Source organism: Carassius carassius, chromosome 37 (assembly GCF_963082965.1).
Source record: "Carassius carassius chromosome 37, fCarCar2.1, whole genome shotgun sequence".
NCBI classification, from domain to species: domain Eukaryota; kingdom Metazoa; phylum Chordata; class Actinopteri; order Cypriniformes; family Cyprinidae; genus Carassius; species Carassius carassius.
This window is the reverse complement of record NC_081791.1, coordinates 25,453,714-25,477,394: the sequence shown is the minus strand read 5'-3', so window position 1 is coordinate 25,477,394 and position 23,681 is coordinate 25,453,714.

The following is a 23,681-nucleotide window of genomic DNA, read 5'->3' as shown; positions in this document are numbered from 1 at the left end:
GCATAACAGTAACGTGCAACAACAAAGTCAAACTCTAACCTCCGTCACATCCAACACAACGTCTTCATACAGCACGATGCATCTTAAGATCATCATGGTGCCCTCTATAGGAGCGGAAACTACTTTGTCTAAGCTTCTGCTGAAAAGGCTGGAGCCATATAAAGCTGGAGCCGAACTGTATAAAGGTCCTAGATTGTTTCATTTTAACAGATTTACAGCTGTTTTGAGTTTTTTTCTAGTGCTGTCAAACGATTAATCGTATCCAAAATAAAAAACTGTTTACATAATATATGTTTGTGTACTTTATGTATATTTAAATACACAAACATGCATGTTATATTCAGAAAAAAAAAATGTTTATATAACATTGTGTAAATAAAAACTTTTATTTTGGATGTGATTAATCGAGATTAATCGTTTGAAAGTACTAGTTTTTTGTACTGAAAAGTTTCTTCGGTAAGACATTTTGTCAGCTCGACAGTCAGTATGTTGTTAAACAATCCATTGAACATGCTGTATTTCTATTCATTGCAGCGCCGTTTTCTTTCCTTTTAAAATGAAATATACCGCTACCTTGACTGCTTTGTTCATGTTGTGTTGGAATTACTGTAATTCTAAGAATTATAAAACTGTTTCAGTTTTCCATTTCAGTGCTCATCCAAAATGGATCCATGTGAAAAGTTTGTTGGAAATGCACACAAGAAAAGCACACAAGGTAACACCAGTGAATATGGTGTTTACATTAAAACCTAGTTAACTTTTAACTGTTCAAATTCTGCCATTTTGGTTTAATCATGCACATTGATGAGAGAAATCAGAGCTTTCATTAAAATTAAGAGTTTGAAAAAGACATGAATGGATCTTACAAGTGGAAAATGTGTAATTATGGCAATTAATACTGAATGCAGCATAACATACAGAGCTTGCCATGTTGGATCAGGGAGTCGTTTCATATTGAATTTTGCATCAAATCAAAAGTGGATTGATTGTTTTTCCCTCTATTCTACAGTGAAATAAACATTCTTCTTTTTGAATTTTTTTAGTGTTTTTGTGTGTTTTCGGTTTCCAGGTGGTGTAGTGGTTAACGCTCTGCATTGGTTAACCAAGATGCAACTCTTCAATTAACATACTCTAGACTATAATAGTATAATACCTTTCAAATGTTTGGGGTCAACTTTTTTTTTTTTTAAGAAAGTAGTGCAAGGATACATTAAATTGATCAAAAGTGACAGTAGAGACATTTATAACATTGCAAAAAAAAAAAAAAAACTTCTATTCATCATATGATCCTGTTTTCAACATTGATTATAATAATCTTTCTTGAGCGGCTAATCAGCATATAAGAATGATTTCTGAAGGATCATGTGACACTAAAGACTGGAGTAATGATGCTGAAAATAATAGGAGTAAATTACATTTTAAAATATATCGAAAATAAAAAGTTACTTTAAATTGTAGTTTCGCAATATCAGCATTTTTACTGTATTTTTTTTCAAATAAATACAGCCTGGGTGAGCATTTTAAAGACTTCTTTCAAAACCATTAAAAAAGTTTTTTTTTTTTTTTTTTTATAACCAATGCCAGCTTTTAAATGTTAAGTGTATGCAAGTATATTCACAGAATGAACAGGTTGCAGTGTTAAAAAGTCTTAATCCATCTTTATATAAAAAGTTGTTAACTTTACTTTGGGTCAACACTTTAAAACCGTTTCATTTGTAAACATAAAATAATGCATGCACTAACACTGAGCAATACAGCATTTAAACATTTGTTAATCTTCGTTCTAATGTTAACATAGCCATCTTCTGATTTAAAAAATGTATTTATAAAATGAGAAACGAATACATTTTGCAAAATTATTGTTCATTGTTAGTTTAAATTAACTAATTCTTTTAACACCAAATGAAACCTTGCTGTAATGTGTTGATTAGTTTTCAAGTAGCGTGTATCTAATCTCTAGAGATCTTTGGCACAAAAATCCCTTCATATCTCCTGTTCTAGTTATTACTCATATCATATCAAAACCAATGTACTAAGCAGCGGTGTTGTAGTATTTTCTTCCCTTTTGGGTAAGGAACCAGCTAAATTTCCTAGTTAATTGTTAGTACATTGGTTTTAAGATTCAATTGTTTTAAAGCAAATCCTTTTCTTGCCTGTAGATGGCAGTGCAAACTTTAAGATGCTGTTTAGCAAGACAACCCATAAATTTAAAATCTCCAAAAGGCATCAGTCATCTCTTATTTCCTCTTTTCTGTGTAATGTAGCAAATAAAAGTTAACCCAGCAGATATTACACACATATGCGCTTTGATTTCGCTCCAGTCGTAGTTAACAAATGCCTACATAGTCCTGTGCATGAGAACTATCGCGTTTCCTGCTCTGACAGTTACGAGATAAGATCTTTAGGCAGTTGTAGAGATGCAGATGGAGACACATGAAATATGACTGCTGCATTTTGCCTGTGCGTGCATATGTATGACCACCAGTCTCATATCAGGCCATTTCCCCGCCACAAACTATCAGCGCGAGCTCAACTTATCCAACCAGATAAAGCCTGTGGCCTCTTCCTCTCAGAGGATAGGTGAGCTGGAGAGCACCTGTTTGCTCCTGTTTTCTAACAACAACATGCATTTCATATTTTACTTATGGTGGATGTCACCTCACAATGCCAGAGATGCTTGAATGTAGCAAAAGCTACAAGATGCTGAAATCATGAAAAACACTTTTAGCGATGGCTGGTCGTGCATCGATAGATTTGATTCTTAGTCTGCATGCATTTGTTATTTGATTATATATATATATATATAGAGAGAGAGAGAGAGAGAGAGAGAGAGAGAGACTAATTAATGTGTAGAATTGTTAACTGTACATCTGTACAGTGGTTAACCATTAAATTCCTTACACTAGAAGCTACCAGCCATCGATAGGTATAAGATATATAGATATAAGATTCGAATCATTGGATCGATTTGATTCTTTGACATTGAATCTTTGATTCGACATTTGCAGTTAATAAATACGATAAATGCCGTTCTAATCAGATTATAGATATAAGAGATATATTAATCAGATTATAGATATAAGAAATATATTAAAGGGACATAGAGGGCGTCGAAATAACCAGCCTTCTTTGTTTATTTAGATACAAAAAGATTTGATTCTTTTATTTGACACTTTTAAGACTCAGTGTTTGCAGTAAATGAGTACAACTTTATAATCGTACATTAATGTCATCATATAAACTTTAGACCTTTAGTCCTGACTGTGTAAGGATAAAAAAAAAACCTTTATTGAGTTACATTTTTAAAGTTTCATTTTTATTTAATAATTAGTGTAATTATTTAATGTACAGTTATTGCATCACTGCTACATTTAACATGAAATACACCAGCTCTAGTGGTGTGTTGATAAAAATTATTTGATTTGTACAGTTGGGCTACAGAATGAATCAAATATATATTTGATTATTTTATTTATGTTTTAATACAGTTCAAAATTAGCATTTTTTTTTCTACATCTGTAGAATCAATCTTTCACCACTGCTACATATAACATGAAATGAATTCTTCCATGGTTGTGTCTTGATACGTTGATTTTTCAGAATAGAATCTTTGATTCCATTTTTTGTATTATTATTTTTTTTCCCAGTAATTTAATTTGTTATTGGATATTCAGTGTTTACCTTAAACATGTATGACTATTAACTTCAGTTGACTCTTGACTCGACTGAGTTAAATATTAGCTTTTTTTATAACATATATATTAATGTACTTTAAAATTAGACTTTCATCACTTCACCATATCAAATGAAATTAATTGCATCAGCACTGGCGGTGCGTAATAAAACATTTGATTTTTCAGAATTGAATCTTTGAATCAATTTTTTCAGTAAATAAATGAATACGTTTGTTTTGTACTTTAAAAATAGACAAAGCATGAAAGGCACCAAAATAGCAATCCATCTCTGTGTGACTAGATGCAAAAAGAATTGATTCATTAATCTCAGTTTGAATCTTTGAGAGGATTCTTGATTCTTTTTTTATTCCGTTTTTCTTCTATCATTACTTTTATTAATCACTCTGATTATTTACTATTGGGTGCGTGTCAAAGAGGATTTGATTCTTTTATTATTCAATTCTTTTTCAAATTTTCTAATTACTATCAATAAGTAACTAACTAATCATTGGTCATTTGTCAGTGGTGGTCCCTGTCACAGTAATTGATGTTCCAGAAGCAGCCCCTCTGATCTGACGTCACTTTCCTCATATTTCTAAAAGCATGAGCTCTCCACTGGACAGAAGTCAATATTTGGCGACCTCATTGTCACTGTCCCCCGCTGCATTCTTCAGACAGCCCTGTGTTTGCATGGAAGTGAAGGCTACATCTGAGTGGGAGTCTCACAGGGACAAGAGCGCATTGATTTTTCCGTCAGTGCTAATAGATTTAGCAGCTCAGTACTGACCTCTTCTCTCTCTCTCTCTCTCTCTCTCTGCTCAGAAGAAAACACTCTGTGACTCGGTATGAATGATGTTCAAACAGAAGCCAAGGCAAGCGCTGTCAGATGTGCCGTGTTGAGATTATCCAGCGCTGCGTGAAGCTGTGTGTACAGTTTGAACAGACACCTGGAGAAACACATCAGGACACTGTGTTTCTGAGGCGTACAGTCCATCAAATGCATGAGAGAACAGCACAGGGAACTTTGCTGGGGGGGGTTTATGTGGTTAACTGCCACTAAAGCATGTTTTTTAATGAAGACGACATGCAATCAAAATTGCATTTTTTATGTTTTCGTTGGGCATAAGTAATTTGTTTATGTACAGTGATATTTGTGTTCATAATCTTTCATCGAAATGTAATTTAATAACTTTGTCTGTCTCTGAAAATACTTTTTTCAGTTGAGGTCACCATATTTTTTGAACCCCTCGCCTCTTACCACATGACTACATTCTGTTATGAATCAATTTTTTGCATATATAATCTAATCTGACCTTCCATCTTTTCTCATTGAATATCATTGATGGTTTTTGTGTTTTTATAGGTTCAGCAAAGAACCATTTTCTTCTTGTGAACCATTTTTCGCAAGATAGGGTTCTTTCTACATGGAAAAAAAATGGTTTAGAAATAATTTTTCAATCAGAAAATTGCTGAATTAAATGTGAAGCTTTTAAGTAGAAAGACTGAAATATTTATTTTACGTACTCTAATAATCTTTTTTGTATTATTTAACATCTTTTTTTCTTAGATACAGTGTAGATATATAAAAATATATGCATGTGTGTGTATGTGTGTGTGAATTATTAATTAAATGTAATTGTCATTATTCTCATACTGCATACATGTGGATTTAAAAGTATATAAAATGTACATTATTTTTCATTTTTCATATTTTTTCATCATCATTATTATTTTGTTTGTTTGTTTTATTTACATTATGGTAATGACAATTGAGAGGGAAAATTAGCTTGAGTGTCATGAAAACAGTGTCAAAAATGTTAATGTAACTAAGTAAAATATCATTTCCTATTTCTTTTCATTTTGAAATATGACCTGGACATTTTTGTGACAGGTTTTGTGTAATTTGCCTACATATCACCCTATAAACAAATAAAACTCCTGGTTTTGTTCAACCACCAGTAGATAGATGTGAGTTTTTTTCAGGACAAACTTATGAAGGTTGTCCTATGGCATATAAAACCCCTCTTGCTTGTGAACTGAACCTACATTTCCATGATTTTATTGTAATTCCCTCATCTGCCTATGTGAGTCACTAGTATCCATGAAAACAACCTCTCTTTAACTACTGATAGCCCTCGGTGAGATCAACCCAGATAAGAAGGCACTCCTGGAGAAAAAAAAAAAATTTGGTATGTTTTGTTTTTGACCTTTCATTTATTTGTTTATTTTTTCCCCTCCACATTTCATTTCTGTCATCACAATTTTCCTTCCTCCTTTGCATGAATGTAAATCTTTGGCTCTGGAGAACGAGTAAGCATTAAAACTCAGCATCTGACATGTCAACTGCATGCATTTCATATTCAAAAGCATGATTTGTTGGCTTTTATAAAGCACATGAGGACTATTTCAATGTTTATGAAAGTTTTGGCACAGCCTGTGTTTTATTACACGAGGAAAGTGGGCCCGCCCCCTCTTTTGGTGTTTTTTTGGGGGTTTTTTGCGAGACCCTTAATGCAGGGCCCTTGTAAATTGCCATTATGCGTAAAGATGATTTCTATGTGGGAACTGCATGGCTCTTTCCTGGTTCTCTTTGATGTTTTATCTTGCAGACTTCCAGGATCTAATCCCAGACACCCCTCCTTCTCTAGCTTTCCTTCTCTTTCCACCCTAATTTTCCTGGTCTTTTTGTTGGTCACCAAAACAACTGGAACTAGTTAGAGATGTTCTTTTATCTCATATAAGTTCATTTAAATTCATTGTTTTGCAGTGAGTGAGGGCATATTAATACAAATTCAACTTAAAGAACAAATCCCACAGGATGCAATAGTAGCACCCACTGAAGCTGTGTGAAGTTTTGGGTGTTCTGGCTGGTTTAAAAAAAGAGAAAGGAAACTCAAACGGACCTCTTGATACTGTAAAGCCCTTTCTGGGTTCCTTCCTTCCTGTGTTTGAGATGTCAGCCTTTGAATGGGGTCGTAAAGAGCCCCCAAAATGCAGAAGTACCTTCACAGCTGCTTAAAGAAAGCATATATTGTGATGCATTCCATCCTGACGTAAACACGGCTAAAAAAGGTGTCCTTGAATCAGGAAACACTGCAGGCACTTTCCGTGAAGGAGGCAGAAAATCAGACTCTTGTGCAACAAATGGACAGTGAAAAAAAGTTAACCTTCAGAAAAAAGGTTGAACGTCAATCACAGAAGACTGAAACGACATATGATAATTTCTCTATTTTTTTTTTTTTTTTTTTTGCAATTAGGAAAGATGGCAACAAAACCAGTATCATTGTAATTATTAATACCATGAAATAAATTTGAACTGAAATTACACTTTAACTTATTTTATTTGAGTTAGTTTCCAATGCAACATTTCTCATTTTCATTTAGTTTAGGTTGATGTATACTGAAAAATCAAAAAAATACACAGCATATTTACTAAAACTTTTATTTTAAAATTAACAGAATAAAATCTATTTCAAAATATTAACAAAAACTGTAAAACTATCTCAGTAGATGTCTGAATTTTTTTTTTTTTTTTATGATTGTCTGGTGTTTCATTACACTAACAAATTAATAGACAAAATTCATGTTTGTGTGTTAAAATTATTTAATTTATAACATTGTAATGACTATTTAACATTGAATTGAATGTTTATTTAAAATAAAAAATGTAAGAAATTGTTGAAGCTCTCACTACATTTCTTTTTATTAAATATTTACGTGTATAATAAAAATACATATGCATTTTTTATATTTAATTAATCATTTGACTTTAATGGCCAGAGTGATAGAAACACTTGAGGTTTTATTCTTGGTTAATTTTATTCTGGATGCAAAGTTTAAGACATCTAACAGTTGTGATGATAAAATGCTAAATATATTTCTAATACTTTAAAAATAGAAAGTGCCTACATTCACTTTAGAGCAATAAAGCAGAAAGAAAGATACTTAAGTGTTTTGTGTGTGTGTGTGTGTGTGTGTGTGTGTGTGTGTGTGTGTGTGTGTGTGTGTGTGTGTGTGTGTGTGTGTGTGTGTGTGTGTGCGTGTGTGTGTGTGTGTGTGTGCAAGTGTGTGTGTGTGTGTGTGTGTGATCTTATAGCCAGTTTTCTGTATTATTTTTCTTCTTCTCAGCAGTTCTTTTATCAGACGTTGACGCAACAGCTCTGTCCTGCTCTTTCACAGTTTGATAACAATACGCTTTTGACCTTTTTTTGTTTAGTTTGCATGCGATTTGATGGCCCATCACCAACAGGCTCAAGATGGCCTCTAATGTAATTAAGCGGTCTAGTCAATGTTGATATGGATTTCTCCCCCCATATGAGCATCTTTCAGCCTTGAAGAAAAATCAAAGTATTGATATGTTCCAAGAGGCTGGAGTGTTCAGCAAAGTGGCTTCTTTTATGTGTCCCCTTGTTCGTTTTCCTCAGGTAAACAAATTTAATAAGAAGGACATAGTGCCGAGCGCAAAAATGCTTCACTTAATCAGCAGACCGCGTGTGTTTATGCCTCTTCAAACACAGCCTTTCATTAAAAAAGGATTATGAAATTCCATATAAATGAATATGGTTTATTTGCAAAGAGTTTGATCATTGAAAGCCCAGTGTCTTGCGCTTATAACAAAAGACATGTCTGGAATATATTGTGGTTTGATATGAAGCCTTTCATGAAATTTATGTAAATGTCTTAAACTGAGGCAGGGAATTCTTTTTTCATTCCAATATGCAAATGAGAAATTAAAGAACTCGGGAAGAGCTTTTATGTCATGATGAGGACCTTTTGAACCTTTGGAAATTAATTAGCTTATGTTGTAATGTAAGACAGGATTTTATAAAAGGATATATACAACTTTTAGATTTATTCTCGAGCGAAGCTCAGGCACTTATAGATAAATATTATAGTTGCTTATATAATTATAGTTTGAGACGTGTGCGTGTGCGTGTGTGTGTGTGTTCACAAATGTATTTAGTGTAATTTTTATTTATTTATATATTTTATTTTTATATATTTATTTATAATCTATTATAATTTGTATTATTTATTTTACAAATTCCATGAAATAAATGTGTGTGTTTTTATTTGAAATGGTTGAATCCTCTCCGATTTCTAAATAATAATAAAAATAAGCCATTCTCATTATGCATAGATATTATTTTTCTTGATTTACAAAATGTAAGACTGTAATTTAATAAACAATGTATAAAACTTTCTTTTAAAGTTATTTTAATTTGAATTTCTCATACAGGTGAATCTCTTGAACTTCTTAATAATGAGTAAAATTAGTCATTTTTATTGTGCATGAATGTTATTTTTCTTATTTTTTTAAAAACATAAGACAATATTTATTAAAGGATAGATAAACCTTTTTTTCTAATTTAACATATATATATATATATACCATTGTCAGTAATGCTAAGTAAAAAAAAATATTATTGGGCATACATGTTATTTTTCTTATTTTATATAATATATTTTTTTAATATCATATTAATAATTATCTGTTTGTGAATGTATTTTATATATTAATTCATTCATGTATTCCCTTTTTGTTGCAATGTGATCTTATCTTTTATCAGAAGATACATGCACTTTGTTTGTAATAGTATTCATGTGGTGCTGTTGTTTGCATATGCAATGCAAAGGTCTCTATTTCTAGAACAGAATTGTCTTTTTTGCATTTAGTAGGAGGCCATTCACAGGTCTTGATTTGTCAAATCTCTTTTGTGGCTGTGCTGTATTCACAGTTGTGTTGTTTTTGTCTCTTATGCTTCTATCCTGGGTTGTCAGGAAGCATTACAATGTGACAGCTCTTTTGTTGTTCTTCTGAGATGGAGGGCAGTGTTTTAAAACAGTTCAGCGGGGGGTAGAAAAATAAGTATAATTTTTAGCCAATGGAGAGCATCTGAATGTACTTTGCTAAACCCCCATAAAAGTCCTTTAATGGACAAATGAATTAATTCCCACTCCTCTGGCCAGAAATGTCATTTAATGACTTGGGTGCTCCACTTTTTCTTTGGAAAGGGCCATTTAGAGAGATACAGTGCTACCTAAGAGCACAAGCCTCCCACTGTTATACAATGACTTTTTATGTAAAGCATCACAGCCATTGTTCTCCAGTTTTTGTTTTTGTTTTCTTGAAAGAGTGATGCAAATAATTGCATGGAGAGGGAACATGGGAATTATTAGTTTCATTTGTTTACTGGCTTTATTGTTTTTCTGCGATCATTTTAGTCAGTCAGTCCAAACGTTGTACACTTTAAAATGATTTGCCTTGTTTTGCATCTATCAGAGTTTAAAATTTGAATTGCATATGAACACGTATGTTTGGTTGCATGTGCATGTGCGTTTGCTTCTGTTGTAAATACAATGTGCTTTGTCATTGAGTTTTAGCCTTAGACGTGACTTATTTTACTCCAGTCAGCAGATTTTGTTGTGTTGGCAAAGTCAAAAGCTCATAGCTCACGCTCCATAAAGAGACAACCTTTGTTTTCACTACCGTTTGGGAAAAATGGTTGATGACTCCTCCCACAGGAAAGAAAAACACATGTGAGATCTCTTTATATCTTGATCACTACTTTAGACAATAATGTGATTAAATGAAGAGCAAAAGGAGGCATTTGCTTTAGATGTGTCTCCAGAGAAAAGGACCACAGTAATCTGTAATTTGTAAATCGCTTTGGATAAAAGTGTCTGATAAATGAGTAAATGTAAATGTTAATCTCACAGGGTTTAAAAGAGATCTCAACAACATCCTAAACTGATCTCAGATTTGTTAAGATGCCAAAGTCTGCAGTCGGTTATCAGGGATCTCAATGTGAAATCAAATATTCCTCAACAAATTCATCCAAGACCAAATGTTCTGAATTATCGCATCTATTTTAAAACTGTAATGCTGTAAAGTGTAATTATGACTTTATATCTCACAATGTGACTTTATTCCGTTCAATTATGACTTTAGAACCTTACAATATGACTTTCTCACAATTGCATCTTTATTTGTAATTGTAGCTTTATACCTCACAATGCATCTTTCTCACAATTGCAACTTTATTTCTTATAATTTTGACATTGTACCTCACACTTGTACATGTATTTCTTGTAGTTGTGAATTTATAACTCCAATTATTTCTTGTAATTGTGACATTATACCTCACAATTGCATTTTTGTTTTTTGTAATTATGACATTATACATCAGAGTGACTTTCTCACAGTTGTAAGTATTTCTTGTAATTATGCCTTTATACATCACAACTGTAACTTTATTTCTTATAATTGTGACTTTATTCCTCACAACTGCAACTTTATTTCTTGTAATTGTGACATTATACCTCACATTTGAAATGTTTTTCCTCACAATGCAACTTTCTTACCATTTTCACTTTATGCTGCACGATGGAAATGTATTTCTTGTAATTGTAACTTTATACCTCACAATTACAACTTTATGTCTTGTAATTGGGACGTTATGCCTCACAATTGCAACTTTATTTCTTACAACTGTGATGTTATTACTCACACTTGTATGTGTATTTCTTGTAGTTGTGAATTTACAACTCACAATGTGGCCTTCTCACTAATGCAAGTTAGTTTCTTGTAATTGTGACTTTATACCTCATAATTGCAATTTTTTTGTTTTTTGTAATTATGAAATTTTACATCAAAATTGTAACTTTTTTCTTCTAATTGTGACTTTATTCCTCACAACTGTAACTTTATTTCTTGTAATTGTGACTTTATACCATGCAATGCAACTTTCTTACAACTGAAACCTTATTTCCTGTAATTGTGACTTTATACTTCACATTTGCAATGTTTTTCTTGTCATTGTAACTTTATACCTCACAATGCAACTTTCTTACAATTTACACTTTATGCTGCACAATGAAAATTTATTATTTGTAATTGTAACTTTATACCTCACAATTACAAGTTTATGTCTTGTAATTGTGACTTTTTTACCTCACAATTGCAACTTTATTTCTTACAATTGTGACATTTTATTTGATGTTATATCTCACAGTGTGACTATTTCAATACTTTCAATGCGATTTAGCCTTAGTGAAACAGTATCAGATTTTCCTAATTTTTCTTGCATACTGTACAAAATGCTCAATAAAACTACTCTTAGTGGCCATAGAGTCGATTGAAGTAAACCAACTTGGATGAATGCAAATCAGTGGCTCACTCAAAAAGCATGCATATCCAAATTCAGCAACCCCAAACCATGTTTTGAATAGTATGAATATGGTCAGATAGGTCTGATTTGGGGGCAGGGTGGTTTAATGAAACAGTCATGAGGGCATTTGCTCTTTTCAAACCATGTGCATAATAAATCACATTAGTATTAGGCTATTTAGTTTTTTTTGTTTTTTTTTTAGATTTCACAACATTCAACAGATGGCCACAGGGAAGGCCAATATTTTCTTTGCTCTGGCATACCTTATCCTAGGAAAACAAACATGAAGGAAATCTGATCTCTACGCATCTTATCCCATTGTCCAACTGTGTTGCTGGCTGTGTGTGTTTCAAAGGCATCGTTTGCTTTACCTGCCCATTCAAGCTTGCATCCTCAGTGGAGCTGACAGCAAATGCCACGGCTGATATTTCAGGATGGAAATGTAGCATTAGCCATTATCTCTGAAAGGAAACAGATAAAATTAACTGTGCTGACTGAAAAGGCTGAAATGACACCAAGGTTTATTAATAGATCTTGTTTGATTACCAAAAAACAGGCTTTGCAAATAAGTGCTACCATTAGCAAGTAGAAAATTGCTTCGTCCTCTCTCGAATCAGTGTTTTTTCTTTGGAAGCATGTTGGTCTACAGAAATCACAATGGCCTCCCACTGTTTTTTCTCTTTTTTTCTCGCATGCATCACTCAGTTAGTCCATTAACTCTTTATTTTTCTTTACTCGCTGAAATATATTTATATTAGTTGAAAAGGTATTAACAATTAATATTAATTTATGAAGGTATGCATTGGCAAATACACTACGAATCAACAATTTGTATACCAATTATTGATTTATTTATTTTCTCATCATAACATTTTGGTCTACAAGCTTTCAAAATATTTTTGTAAATATTAATTGTTTGTGTGTGATTGATGTATTTATTTATTTAATACTTAGGATTAGTTAGAATCTCATGTGGTGGTTTTTTATTGTTTTTCTAAGTGTTTTTATTGTATTTTTTATTTTGTTTCTGCATTATCAAACAATTAAGTAGCACACACACACACACACACACACACACACACACATATATATATATATGTAATTATGCAATGTGTGTTTTTTTATATTGAATATTAAGTTTTCTTGTTTAATGTAAGCAGCGTTATACTGTATACCATATATACAATAAAACTGTAATCTTAAACCGGAATCAGAACTGTTGTCAATTTTCATCGATTCACATTCTCTCACTGGTCAGAGCGTGGCTGTGAACCTGCTGAACTCATGCTATGAAAACATTAGCGCTCAAACCCATAATCACTCTGGCACACAGGAAAGAAACCACGAGCAGATGAATTCTGAGTGCATGAATGGACAGACAATGGCCATCAAGAGCAGAGATGTGGAAACTTCCACTGAGGAGTGAAAACACCCTGGTCTGAGGATCAGATTACTGCATGGGATACATGGAGGGAAATGGCCATGTGATGAGTTAGGACTATTAGTTTTCCAACTGATCAGACTTATGATATTCACCCAGCAGATAATAAAACGAGTATAAAACGTATTATAGAGTCTTAAAAATGTGTAATTTATGGGCCAAAACACCAGGAAGTGCATAGCAATGCGCCACTCATGACTCTTCAGAAAAATTTAGTCTAGTTTAATTTGTTTCAGATTTTTTGTGTCCTAATGCATTTTAAGAGAAACATCTGAGACTAAATTGATGCGCCAAGAAACTATTTATCGAATGAATTTTCCTCTGAACTGTTTTGTTATTCCCAGACAGTTTTCCAGACATGCACATCTCTTTTCATTGATATTCTAAAGGCGGGCCGGTGCAAGTGGACACTCGGTGGCTCTTCCAGATGGAAGAATGATGCTTTGTTTTTATAGTGGGCCTGGAATGCATCCAGATCTGTGGACATCTGCCAGATTAGCATATGAGATCCCACCCACCTGCACTATCAATGTGTTGGTGGTCTGATGATCTCTTCATGGGTGAAAGAGTCTGCAAACGTTTTAATGGTGTGGTCATTGTGAAGCTGTATCACAGTGCCTTCTGTTTCACTCAGTTTCTTTCAAATTTATGGAGATATGCTTTGGTAAACACACTACGGATCACAAATTTGGACACGTCACGTTGCTCAAGAGTGTTTGCTATATAAAATACATATAGTATATATAAATGTAAATTAATTGTAACTAAACTTGTTTTGTTTAGTTTAGTTTTTTTTTCCTGACAGTGTCTAGCATGCATGCAAACTTAAGACAATACAGTGTAAATAGCACATCATGCAGTTGTTATTTTCCTGTTGTTTCTCTATGTATACATTTTATTTTTATTTAATCTATTTATTTTTTGACCTGACAGAGTCTAGTATGCAAACTTCCTCAATATAGTGTAAATAGCACTTCGTGCAGGTTTTTTTTTTTATCTATAACTTATTTTATTTATTTATTTATTTATTTATTTATTTATTTATTTATTTATTTATTTATTTATGTGGACAGTGTCTAACATGCACGCAAACTTCTTAAATACAGTGTAAATAGCACCTCATGCAGTTGTTTTTATTATTTTTCTAGGTTTTTATTTTATTTTACAGCGTATGTAAACTCCTTTAATGCAGTTTAAATAGCACCTCATGCAGTTGGTTGGGAGAGTGGACATGTTTTGACACCCATTCCTCATCGCTCTTTTTTTTTTTTTTTTTGGTGTTTGTGAATTATGCAGTTGCTTTGAGAACACACAACCTGCCGAAAGTCATTTGAGCTTCTCTTGACTGTTTCCACCTGTCTAAAACATTCATAGGCTTCCTTCTTTCCTCGGTGTGAAAAGAATCCCTCAAATGCTCTTATGTAAATAGCACACTGATTCTTAGTAATGGATAAGATGCATATGCAAGACACACAAGACACATAAGCCCTGGGTCAGATATCATCTATTAAAAACGCCCCGGTGTAACCCAACACCAATGTAGGAATGCATTCAATCACTCCTATTGTGTTTGGTTACATACAGTTCCCTTTTGTGTGATAAGTGCACCCTGGCCGGAGAGATAACAGTGCTGCCCTAAAAGCTCAAATGAGACACTGGGTGTCAACGCCTCACCAACAGGATTCCTGCACAAATTAATCTTCTGGGTTCAGGGTCTATGTAGGTGGTAATCATCTGGAAGCCGCTGTCTGGGAATATTTTGCTGGACAATGATCAGCCTTTTCTGCATTGTTTTGTGTTGTTTTGTTTGGTGACATGATGAAAATTGGTGGCCACACTCATGAAAAGCATTTACAATTATTTTCAAATCTTAAAAAGTAATGCTTTGTTGTAACATCATTTTTTTGTTTGGTGTGTGTGTATTTTAAAATGTATTAATAATTTATTAACAAAAGATATATATATATATATATATATATATATATATATATATATATATATATATATATATATATATATATATATATATATATATATATATATATATATATATATATATAAATTTTTTTTTTTTTTTTTTTTTCAGAGTAAAATGTCACTAAAACATTCCGTGTGTTGACCCAACAAATTATGTGAGGGCAAAAAAAAAATATGACTTTTTTTTTTATTCAAATAAAGATGCAATAATTTTTTTTTTTTGCATTAATTACTTTAAAAAGAATATATATAATTGTAGAGATTTAGTGCTATTCCTCCAGTCTTGGGTATCATGTGATCTTTCAAAAATCATTCTAATATGCTAAATTTAGTGCTCAAGAAACATGTTTTATTTGTGTCTGTGTGTATGTATATTATTATTATTACTTAATATATACAAGTATATTAATATATTATATTACTTAATATATATATATTAATATATATATTACTTATTATAAGTAATAAGTAATATATATATAAAAGTAATAAATAAAAAAAATTTTTTTTACAGTAAAATCATTTATAAGGTCACAAAAGATATTAATCCACAAAAATATGAATGTTTATGGTGCAGCAAATCAATATGTTAGAATGATTCCTGAAGAATCATGTGACACTGAAGACTGGAGGAATAGCACTAAATCTCTAAATGTATTCTCTAAAATTAATTAATGCAAAATTGGCCTTTTTTACAGTATTGCATCTTTATTTGTATAAAAAAAAGTCATATTTTTTTCATTGCATCACAGAATTTGTTGGGTCTACACAAGGGATCTTCTAGTTTCAAAATCTCCATCTAAAGATAAATCCACTGCGATCCTTGTGTACTTTTATCTGTCTTTCACTCTGTAAATCTCAGGACTTTAGCTGACACATCCAAACATGCTTCCTCTGTGAGTAAAGCTAATTAGCGAGTCTGGGATTCAAGCCTCCCACTTGGGGAATAAGCGAGTGCAGTTTGTAATCATGGCCTACAGGTTTGTTCTAATGTCACCGTTTAACATTCAGACTTCACAGATTCTGTTCTTTCCACAGTCGCTCTCATGCCTGGACTGTTAGTCAGGACGTAATGAGCAATAAAAACCCAGTCAAAGGGTCACCATCTGAATAGGTAACATCAATTTTATGCCTGAGTTGCTGTGAGTCAGGATATGAAACCTCTAGGCATTGTGAAGCACAGCTTAAGTTAAAAGGGCAAAGGCGGAAGTTGACGGAAGATTTGTCATCAGAGTTTATCTTTTCAAAGTGGGCCTCTTTTTAGAGGAGTTTTAGATTACAGATCACCACAGACGACTTCAGTCATCTTTAATTATTATTCTATATTATATATATGTTATTTTATATATAATGTACTGCACATATAATAGCCTACATACACATTATTTAACCCAGCATTTTTAGAGAGAGTGTGTATTAAATATATGGAACACTTTTATATATTACATAAATATTTCGTTTATGATGTATGATTACATTTTTGATTTTCTGGATTAGATGGATTAGATCCGAGCGTGCATGTGTGCGTGTGTGTGTGTGTGTGTGTGTGTGTGTGTGTTTATGTGTAAAACCCCACAATCCCAAAAACTATGCTTACTACATTTTTATTAGCCTATAGTAAAACCACGGTTAAGTTTCTTAAGGGATTTGTATAACTACTGCTGTAGGTCTATGGTTTTACTGTTTAATAAAAAAGGAAGAAAGAAATCAGAAAAGAAAAAGATTTGCTATGCGATGATTCAACAAACAACGAATAAATTGATTTGTGAATCCACTCTGAAACCTCGATCTAAATCAAATGATTTGCGATATGTATATATATATATATATATATATATATATATGTGTGTGTGTGTGTGTGTGTGTGTGTGTGTGTGTGTGTGTGTGTGTGTGTGTGTGTGTGTATATTTGAAGGCTTTTACCTTGAAGACAAAGGACAAATATATTGTCCAAAAGTGCTAAAATGGACATTATTTCCTCTGAATTAGAAAAGTTGATTGTTGCAAAGCACTGATTTTAAGAGAGCCTTGCTGAAACTTCAGCCTGTATAATAGTTTCCATATGTAAGGCCTTACACACCTTTAACAAGGTGTTAATTACGCAGTTTGTGAAGGGAAGCATTAGTTATTTCCATCTCGCTTTCTCTGTGGTGGGACAATTTTGTGCACAAGTTCACACAGGAGCGGGCAGTAATTATACACGGCTCGTATGTGCAGCGAGCTATATCAAGAGAAGCACTGTTTCCCAACGCTTGAATTCAAGTGCTACATAACAGTGTGCTCAGCCATGAAGCTCACCTCCCAGGACTCCAAAAGAAAAGGTCAACGAGCTCATTTCCTAATTACAGTCCCATATCATCGGTTTTCATTTATATTAAACTACCTGTATTTTGAGAAGTCAGACTTTCAGAACTGGAAATCACAAAAGTGCGATGAAGTGTTGGTCTTGATCTTTCAGCGGTTTTTGGAGGGGCTTTAATCCAGAACAACTGCCCAGGACGTGAAGCGGTCGGGGGAGGCAGAGCTCATCTATTGTCCTTGAAATTGTTTAATTATCTCCTCAGCGGGGGTGTGAGTTCAGTCATACACAGGCATCAGAATCATGCTTGACACCATTCACTGCTGAGTCAAAGAGCATTAGTGCCAATCAGGAAGTTAGGGACGTTTTGCTTTGGGGCTAAAAATTCAAATATCACTCATTATACATTGGAGGTCAAATATTATAACGCGTAATCATTTGTCAAAGTTGCAAATAAGAGCTTTGATTTTCAAATAAATTCCAAAGCATTGCTAGTGGAATTCCTGACATTATTCAAAAATTAAAATTTCTTTAGATGATATTTGGAATGTTTTGTCTGAATGGTTGTTATGGTGTTTCTATGTGGTTGCTATGGGGATCTGAGTGTTTGTGGAACACTGTATGTGATTGGTAGCTAAATAAATAAATAAATACCCCCCCCCCCCCCCCCCCCCACACACACACCATGTGAAAATCTTTTAGATACAATTCAGTAAAATATAAATATATTTGTATCCTTTGAAGGATGTTGTATATGCTTAAAGTTATTTTAGTTAGTTTTTTGTCATTACCACTGTGATTTGTCATTACCACCTTATCACTTTCACTTTCTTTCTTTTCTTTTTTATATTGTTGAACGTAACTCAAAGCCTGCAGTTACAGCAAACAACCACTAGTAGTGCTGTGACAAAGCAAGAGAAGCACTGACTGACACATGTCCAGAAGAGCGCATGCTGCACCTCAGGCATTATGCCACAATCCTACTGAGAAACATTACATATTTACTTTCATAAAACAGCAATGTCAACACCATTTTGCCATTATAGTCATAATATAAACTAGTATCTAACAATTTTTGTGTCATTTCAGTAACTATATCATTCAAAAGATTAATAAGAACAGGTCAAATCAATGTTTTATAGCAGGTAAGGACAGCATCAGTCCACATTTACTCAAAACATCACATATTAAGCATGCAACAATGAGACCCAGCAAACTTCATGTTTTGTGCTTCACAGAAGAGAGCAAGTCATGCAGGTGTGGAGTAACAGATGATTGGATGTTCTCTAGAGTCAGACGCTTGGGGTCTGTCCTCAAAAAGAGTGTCTTCCTCTTCCAGCGTTCACCAGGGCGGGTCGCCAGACCTCCCACCATCCACACCAACCCTGTGTGTGTGTGTGTGTGTGTGTGTGTGTGTGTGTGTGTTTGTGTGTGAGGGAGGTAACGAGATGCCAGAAACGCTGCCTTATCAAAGCATCAGGAGGCCAAATATAGAGGCACACAGCTACAAGTGGACACAGTCCAGATATAAACAACTGAAAACAACTAGACTAACGGCTAAATATCAGTGCTCAAGCCATGATCCGGTACTTCACTCGCATATCTGAAGATAACTAGATCATTTTGTAGCTTGGAATAGATAAGGAAACAAGATTAACTTGTTAAAGTAAAAGGTCACCCAGAAATAAAAACTCTGTCATTAACTCCAACCTGTATGTAAATATATTGTATTTCGGTCAAACAAAGGCAAGTAGAAATGAAAATATCCTTTTTAAGTGTTTCTCAGAAGAAAGAAAGGTTTGCAGCAATGCCATTATAAAAATAATAACAATAATAAATGATGACAGAATTAACATTTTTGAGTGAACTATTGATTTAACTTTGGCAGCCTTTAAATATTACAGCTAAAATATAATTATTGAAAAATTGTTACATTTTTATTTTATTAATTATCTTTTTAGAAAATTAGAACAAAATACGTTATTTTACATAAAATATTTAAAATAAAAACTATGTGTAATAAAATGATACAATAAAAATGCATAATTAATATTCATAATAATTATAAAAAACTTTTTTAAATTACAACCAGTGTCAATTATATCATATTCAGAAATCCCAAGCTATAATAACTATATATAGTAGGAATATTTTTAAGACACACAATCTCCATAAAATAATATTTTGAAAATGTTACATTGCTGAAAAACTGTTAAATTATAACCACGTTTCTTAAATAGAAAAAAGGAAATTATATAAAATGTATAATAAAATCAATAATAATTTTAGTGATTTTTTAATAATAATACTTTTACAACCTAATGATAAAAAATCTAAACTATATCCTTAGTAAGAAATATATTTAACACATAGAGTCTACATGTCATAATAATATTATTTAATTGTTATTGCTAATGTAAATTGTTAATGTATATAATATAAAATATAATAACAATATATTTAAGAAATATATTTAACATATACAATCCCCATGAACTAATATTATGAAAATCTTACATTGTTAAATATAATAATATAAATGTAATAAAATGTATATAATATAAAATATAATAAATAAATATAAAATAAAAATCATATAATTATTTTATATTAATATTTTAGATAACCAATTTTGATTAGAAATGTGTTTATGTATATATATATATATATATATATATATATATATATATATTATTTAATATTATATATTTAAATATATATATATACATATATATATTATATATATTATATATATATATATATATATAGTTTTTTTTTTTTTTTTAAATGAAAAACTATAGCAACAAGAAGTTTCTTTTAGACAAAAACAATCTACATCCAATACTACTAAAAGTGATTTTTGATAATTATTTTTGATTCATTCAGAGCAACTGAAATAAACCCATTTGATGAGAGGAAGGCTGAACACTAAAATCTTCAAACATCAAATCAAATTAAAAGATGTGATATGAGTTTAAACAGTCAGTAATAACGTCTAATCATGTGGAGTTTGATCTTTGATCAGCAGCTCTACATTTCAGACTTTTTTAGCTATATTTTGATCGAGCCGTTTGAATGTGATTGAGATGCAGGAGGTTAGTTTAGTGTGTTTGCGGGTGTGTAGATGACCCACCCTCCACTGTCCCAAGTCAAACACACCCTGCCCCCCTCGCACTTTCCTTCATAGGAGGAGGGGTGGTGAGGAGAGATTACAAACCATCTGAATCTCTTTTAACTGAGTGCCCAGAGAGGGATGAGGGCAATTATTCCTGCATGATGCATTCCTTCCCAAAAGAGCATTCATGCCGAGTGCAACACGTGGAATGCAACTCCCAATGCATCTGCAGCTGATCGCATGTTTCCATGACCTCAGCTTAAATGAGCTGAAATGCAGATAGAAACGCTCGTGTAATAGTCAAATGATTTGATTTGTGCATTCAAATGAGTTTGAAAGTGTCTGACTTTGTGCTTGAATCAAACAGGGTTTTGTTTTTGATAGTCTTAAAGGGGTAGTTCACCCAAAAATGGGTGTTTGGTCATTATTTACTCATCTTCATAAACCTGTCTGACTATTTTTCATCTGTGGAAGACAAAAGAAAAAAAAAGAAAAAGAAGAAGGGAAACGTCACTGGGTTCCAATGTTGAGTTTTTATGTAGAATTTTGATTTTAATTTGTCACACGTCGACTTATTGAATGACTTTGTATCAGGATTTTTATTATTTCCTAAATCCATTAAATATGTGTTAGTTAAAATAAAATAAAATGCAGTAATAAAATGTTTTAATAAAATAAAAAATTAGCAAAATATTTGCAAAATTAAGTTGAAGCACTAAAATAACTAAATATACTAAAACCTAATAAAAACTATATAGGCATGTCAAAATAATAATAATAAAATAATAAACACTGACAAAAAAAACAGATAAAAACTAACACACAAAAATGTCTAAATCTTTATCTATATTCATATTGTTGTCAACGGTTCCTTCTTATTTTTATTTTATTTACATTTTTTCCTTCTTCTACTTTGTAAGGAGTATTTATTTACTTATTTATTAAATTAAATTAAATTAAATTAAATTAAATCAAATCAAATCAAATCAAATCAAATCAAATCAAATTTAATTTAATTTAATTTAATTTAATTTAATTTAATTTAATTTAATTTAATTTAATTTAATTTAATTTAATTTAATTTAATTTAATTTAGCAGACGCTTTTATCCAAAGCGACTTACAGTGCATTCAGGCTATAAATTTTTACATATCATGTGTTCCTGGAGAATCGAACCCACAACCTTGCGCTTGATTGTGCAGTGCTCTACCAATTGAGCTTATTAATATTATTTGTGTATTAATATTTTGAGTAAATGTTATATGTATATTTGTATGTTTCTACAAAGTTGAATAAAAACACAGTCAAAATAAATGACTAAATCTTTAATTAAAAATAAAATTATAATATAAGATATAAAAACAAAAACTACACAAGTATCACTAATACTAAAATAGCACTGCTTCAGAACAAGGTTATTAATTAACATAAACTAATATTAAAACCATTTTATGTATATATATATACAGTTGCCACGTTGTCAAAATCTCTCATTTTATTTAGTGCAATTTGATGTTAAAAAATTATTTACAAAAAAATACTCAGTATTCAGTTAAGAACACTGCAAAAAACAAAATGAAACAAAAATTATTGGAGAGAAGATGCTCTTTCTTCTTCAGCTGTTCACGTTTAATTCAGCATGTTTCTATCTAATTATTTGTGAAGTAATTTCTTAGTGACAATAGTTCGGAAGCTGTAGCACACAAGTTTTGGTGGTGTTCTTTGAGAGCTGTGATCGCTGGCTTACATTGTGTGGGAAGGATCTGTGTGAAGGTCTGAAACAACATGAGGGCGAGTAAATAATGAAATAATTCATTTTTGTAATTTTTCGGGTCATTACTTCACAGCCGTGTTATCACTAGAGCTGTAGATGGCCAGCTGGACTCGAAACTCATGACAAATGATAAAAATCCAGCTGCCGCAGTTTGAGAAACAGAAACCTGCAATTAGAGAAGATTAATAAGCACATGGGGTAATGAAGACCCCCGTCCCGCCGGCCCCCTCAGGCAGAGCTCTTTGAGAAATACTGTTTGTTTGTTTCCCCTCTCTCCGATCATGTTGATTATGAGGAAATGATTTTTTAGTTGTAACTGTCACGTGGAATTTCCCGCCTTTTTTTAATCAGGCCACTCATATTGCTTTATATTAACCTCAGGAATGTTTAGTATGTGAACATTTGTTGAAATGCTCTAATGGAAAATTCCGTTCTCATAATTTAAATGAGGGAGCTCTGGTTTCATAAGAGTCGGTGTTGGTTTTCTCTTCAGATTTTTATTTGGTATTTATTTATTTGCTTGTGTGTTCATGAATTTATTTATTTATTTTATTTTATTATTATAATTTTTTTTAGTCTGTGTTGTGTTTCTCTTGTGTTTTTTTTTATTCTGTTGTCATCTTTCCGTCTAAAATTTATTTTAATGCCAATAGAAATTTCTGTTCTCATCATTTCAGTGAGAAAGTTGGTTTTGTTACCTCCTCAGTGTTTTTATTTCATTTTATTATGTTAATGTGTTGTTTTTGTCCTTGTTATTTATTTATTTATTTATTTATTTATTGCCTGCTGGATTATTTTATTAATTGTTTTTATTTCATTCATAATAATTATTTATTATTTAACTTTATTTTTTGTTTGGTTGTTTTATTTTATTGTGATCAATCTTGGCTTTTCCTCTTCTAATTGTTTCATTCATTCATTCTTTCATTTAAAGTTTTATTGATTTTATTTTATTATTCACTTGATTATTTTATTTTATTTTATTTTATTTTATTTTATTTTTATTTTATAAGTCTGGGCTGTTTTGTCTTCATAATATATTATTATTATTATTCTTAATAATAATTTATTCATTCATTCATTTTTTGTTAAGCTGTGTTGGGTTGTTTTTTATCTTTATAATTTATTGATTTTATATCATTTTTTTTAATTTTGTATTTAGTTCTTAGACGTTTTTCTTTTCATAACTATTTTTATTTGATCCTTTTATTATTATTCTATTATTATTTTT